Source organism: Mytilus galloprovincialis, chromosome 8, assembly GCF_965363235.1.
Source record: "Mytilus galloprovincialis chromosome 8, xbMytGall1.hap1.1, whole genome shotgun sequence".
NCBI lineage: Eukaryota > Metazoa > Mollusca > Bivalvia > Mytilida > Mytilidae > Mytilus > Mytilus galloprovincialis.
Genome location: NC_134845.1, coordinates 90,158,523 through 90,164,522, shown reverse-complemented (window position 1 = coordinate 90,164,522; position 6,000 = coordinate 90,158,523).

Below are 6,000 nucleotides of genomic sequence, written 5' to 3'. Positions count from 1 at the left end.
AAACAACACTAAACAAAATTTCTACTCGACAAGCATATAATGAATAAGCATCAGAAACTCATTGAATTTTTAGTGATCTTCTCTGTGCTAAAAAGGCACTGCCTGTTCTATTAAATACAGGGGTTGATCCAGAATTTTAGGTTAAGGGGTGTAAATTAAATTTTTGAGGGAAAATAATGGAACATGTTATTGAGCTGAGAACAACCAATGTTTTTCAAATCAAAGGTTAGGGCACGCCCGACACGCTCCCGTCTGAATCTGAATTGTACGAATGAAAGTGTACAGAAATAGAGATAATCAACAAACAACCACTATTTTAATTATCAAATGCAATTTCAGTTAATACATGCATATATGTATTGAATTTACTCTTATACCATAAAACTGAACTGCAAGACATACATATGATGTCATTATAATTAACATGTTTTTCTTCTTAATTTGAATATTGTATACATGTTCTTTATTTAAGGCTCTTCACAGTTATAATATGACTGATTTCACTAGTGCAATAGAAACTTCAAACACTTCAAAACGTTGTGTCGTTTGTTTTCTCTTATATTTGAGTGTGAATTCAAATTAATATAAGACGTGTCACGGTACTTTTCTATCCCAAATTCATGTATTTGGTTTTGATGTTATATTTGTTATTCTCATCGGATTTTGTATAATGCTTAGTCCGTTTCTGTGTATGTTACATTTTAATGTTGTGTCGTTGTTCTCCTCTTATATTTAATGCGTTTCCCTCAGTTTTAGTTTGTTACCCCAATTTTGTTTTTTGTCCATAGATTTACGAGTTTTGAACAGCGGTATACTACTGGCATGACTGTTGCCTTTATTTACAAAGATTAACGCAACCAATTGAAAATTACACCTTTGATAGGATCTCAAGACCAATGTAGATAATTAGTCATTCTAATGCAATTAGTTTGTAACGATAATTTTCATTGGAAGTTGACAAATATTTTGAGGAGTTAGACTCCACGTTCTACTAGTCCGTAACTACGAAAGCCACCATTTTGAATTTCGATTTTTTTGGGATATGTAATTTATCCAAAAAAAAAAAACAAGATAGTCACATTGTGCGCCTAACAATCTTCTTTTTGTTTATATTAAAACCATTCTGAAGCGAACGAAAAGTAAAAGTACGTTTAGTATTCATGTTTGACATCCAGGGTATACACATGACGTCACATTGTTTCTATCCCAAAGACGATGCAACAGTTTCGCGGACTTTTTCATTTAAGCCATTTTTAAGCCAAAATATTTATTAAATAACATTTATTTTAATATGTGGCATTAGAATGAAGTTAGCTGTATTGTACTTTAAACTTGTCCTTCGTAAAACGAAGCGCGCGTCTGGCGTACTAAATTATAATCCTGGTACCTTTGATAACTATTTACACCACTGGGTCGATGCCACTGCTGGTGGACGTTTTATCTCCGAGGGTATCACCAGCCCAGTAGTAAACACTTCGGTGTTGACATGAATATCAATAATGTGGTCATTTTTATAAATTTCCCGTTTACAAAGGTTTGAATTTTTCAAAAAAACTAAGGATTTTCTTGCCCCAGGCATAGATTACCTTAGCCGTATTTGGCACAACTTTTTGGAATTTTGGATCCTCAATGCTCTTAAACTTTGTACTTGTTTGGCTTTATAAATATTTTGACATGAGCGTCACTGGTGAGTCTTATGTAGACGAAACGCGCGCCTGGCGTACTAAATTATAAACCTGGTACCTTTGATAACTATTTACAGCACTGGGTCGATGCCACAACTTTTTGGAATTTTGGATCCTCAATGCTCTTCAACTTTGTACTGGTTTGGCTTTATAAATATTTTGATATGAGCGTCACTGATGAGTCTTATGTAAACCAAACGCGCGTCTGGCGTACTAAATTATAATCCTGGTACCTTTGATAACTATTTACAGCACTGGGTCGATGCCACTGCTGGTGGACGTTTCGTCCCCGAGGGTGTCACTAGCCCAGTAGTCAACACTTCGGTGTTGACATGAATATCAATAATGTGGTCATTTTATAAATTTCCCGTTTACAAAGGTTTGAGTTTTTCGAAAAACTAAGGATTGTCTTGCCCCAGGCATAGATTACCTTAGCCGTATTTGGCACAACTTTTTGGAATTTTGGATTCTCAATGCTCTTAAACTTTGTACTTGTTTGGCTTTATAAATATTTTGATATGAGCGTCACTGATGAGTCTTATGTAGACGAAACGCGCGTCTGGCTTACTTAATTATAAACCTGGTACCTTTGATAACTATTTACACCACTGGGTCGATGCCACTGCTGGTGGACGTTTCGTCCCCGAGGGTATCACCAGCCCAGTAGTCAACACTTCGGTGTTGACATGAATATCAATAATGTGGTCATTTTTATAAATTTCCCGTTTACAAAAGTTTGAATTTTTCGAAAAACTAAGGTTTTTTTTTATCCCAGGTATAGATTACTTTAGTCGTATTTTGCACAAATTTTTGGAATTTTAGATCCTCAATGCTCTTCAACTTTGTACTGGTTTGGCTTTATAAGTATTTTGTGAGTGTCACTGATGAGTCTTATGTAGACGAAACGCGAATCTGGCGTATTAAATAATAATCCTGGTACCTTTGTTAACTAATTACGAAGGCCAAGCTTAAAATACAATACTGTTATCTCCTAAATTACATATTGAAACGCATTTTCATGTTCAATATGTTTTTTCACTATTATTGTGAACTTTCCAATACCAAATACATGATAAAAGAACTATTTTGTTAATATAAAAAGGCTGTATCTTATGAATATAAGAAAAATACCTGGTCTCTGTCTTTCTCGTATCCTCAACACTGTATACTATTTCTCTGAAGACAAGCAAAAATGCAAATATGTATCGATACGCATATCATTCCTGGTACATGATGTAAAATAAAAATGCATTTCATCTTTAATGATATTAACAATTATTCATATACAAGTATCTTTAACAAAATTATTTCAAATGTACTATATGTGGATTTACCATGTTCCTTATATACACTTTGCTTGTGTGTGTCTTGCTTGTTTCATATACGCCGTGTTCGTTTACTAGTTACTGCGTTAAGGGGGCTGGCTTGTCATGTTTAGGAATTTTGGTCAGATTTTCGGAATCCTCTGGTTTTATCCATTTAAATGCCTTAACAAATATTGTTAAAACGTGTGCACCCGGTGTGTTAACTTTTTACAATATTTGTTATCACGATACAATATTCGTTTACTCGCACACATTTGATGTACAGGGTACAGAGTGTGCATTAACTATATGAAAAAAAAGAGTGTATCTTAAATGTATTGTGAACAGATTGTCAGTTTATCAATGAAAAATGTTCTTTCTTATACCTGTGTTTGAGTACGGCCTTTCGGAGGTCAAATTTTATATTAGTTATTGTTTACAACGCAAATTGGTGTTATCTTCAGATCACACAGAGCGTGAAACATTGAATCAAGTAAATACAACATTAGATGCGTCACGACGAGAAACGAATTTCAAATGTATAATATTAATCAAAATATCTATAACAAAAGTCATATATTGGTAAATCATAATCACCTGAATGGGTGAAAACAAACTATTTACATTACAACACTTGTCTAAGGTTAATAACTTACTGACAGAATATGTCTCCAAATACATTTAATAATTCCCGTTCTGGTACCTTCTTTTTGTTATATTTTATTTTCGGCATGAGTGGTAGCTGCTTTTCACTTTCAACATCCAACTCGGCTTTAATATGTTTCAAGTGTGTTAGAAGTTTACTAGCATTTGCAACTTTCTGGCACTCGTTCAAAGCAGTCTGACATTTCACGAACTTTCCTAAATCATTTTGAAATGCAGTTGTTATTGATTGAAAGACCTCTGGGTTTGCTGTTTCTTTTTCCTCCAATGATGTTATGAGTGCTTCTACTTTCTTGTCAATCCACTGCTTCACCTGCTTTCCGTCTTCTGCAATACCACGAATAGCTTCTTTTATCTCGCTCTTGTAATTTCCAGTTCCTTGTTCAATTTTATCCAGATTTGTTTTTACGGATTTAATTCTCCGAGTCAATGACCCTTTTCACTTCAGCCTGAAATTCCTGTGTTGATTCGTGGATTTCAGACATATCATGCTTTTTATGTTTTCTAACGCTGCAAATTTTGCATATTGGCATGTTACAATCAATGCAGTAAAATATAAAGTTTTCGTCGTGTACTTTGCAAAACGACATTTCTTCCGGGTTGAGATTTGACCCACTAAGAAAGGTATGATTTCTGCATATTTTTTACCTTAAATGTAAGGTTTTGCAATTTTCACACATCAATTGATCGCATTGTTCGCAATAATTACGCCCTGGTCCACTCATACATATATCACAGGACCTCGAAGCAGATTATGCCATCAATTATTGTCTAACTTGAATAATCTGTAACTAGAACGTCGGAAAGATCAACCACGGGGTAACTAAATATTTCGCGAAAGCTACATAGCTAGCACACATCAATCTGAGATGTAAATTTATTCTTTCCGATTAATGTGATCTTCCTTCTAATTAATTTATGTTTAAAAATTTGAGAAATTGATTTAAAACTACTTACGTGATTTTCAGCATGTTTGTTTAATTTGATATGTTTATCTTTGACAAATTTGCTTATCTGTGAATATGATATCTCATGGGTGTTTAAATATAGCTGATAATATATTGTTGAATAGGTCATTACGTATAACGATATATATTAATTTAAGTATTGGAAGGGGAGATTTATATTAACTTATCTTTATCTAAAACGTTTGTTGTTTTTGTTCAATAATGCATTTAGTACAATTGTGTCGATTGCAATCGTAACAATGAACAATAATGAAATATCAAGATTGATCATGGTGGGTTTTTTTTACTAGGAAGGATTGAAGCGCAAATCATCTTTTAATAAAATCGAGAATAAAAGCGGGGGATGCGTCAAAGAGACAACAATCTTACTAAAAAGCAGATAACAGCCGTATTCCACCCATGTGTCTTCAACACAGCGAGAAAACTCCGCAATCGAAGGCGGCTTCAAACATGTATTTTTGTAGTAGAGAAAATCAGGCATTAATTTCGATGAATTATTCTAGGTATTGCAGTGCTTGTAGAAAGACATTTGTATAACATCTTAAACGATCCAATATATTCACATGTTTAAAGATCGCATAAACATTAAACCTTGTTTAAAATAACATACACACCGGTACAATAAAATGTCAAAGCAGATTATGCATTCATAACGAAAGGAAAAATACAACGAGGTTTACATCGGAATGTTATTCTTAACTGACATATATCATAAATTAATCTTATAACGCAAACAAGTGCGATTAATACACAGCCAATTTTGCATAGGTACTATTTTTGAAGTTAAAATCTGTAGTACTGAAAATTTACTTTTGATATCAAGTACTATTTCTTTACTTTAAAATTATTGTACTAATTACTAACCTATATTTTACAGTACTTGATTTGTACTTAAAATTTTGGTACAGAAATAATACCAAAAGCAATCACAATATTCCATGTAAGAAAATCATAATTTTAAGAGATTTGAAATAGACATACTATCAAAATGCTGAAACTATAACGTTGTAACCAAAAATATGTAGTACTTAAATTTTCAAGTACAAATCAAGTACTGTAAAATACAGGTACCTAAATATTACAATAATTTTAGAGTAACAAAATAGTACTGAATATTAGAAGTAGCTTCCCAGTACAATAGATTTTTTGTACAGACATAGTACCTTTGCAAAAGTAGCTGTGTATATCAATTTAAAAAAAAAAACATTTGAATGTTTTGTAAATAAATTTTACATGTGTTGATTTGATTTAATTAAGAATAATGTTACTCCTCAGGCTAAACTTACATTAGATGATAAAATAATCAGAGTGCATCAATAGTACTTAGTCTGTTCGGTTGATCATGTCTCAGTTTTAACAAACCTCTGACCTTTTTAAATA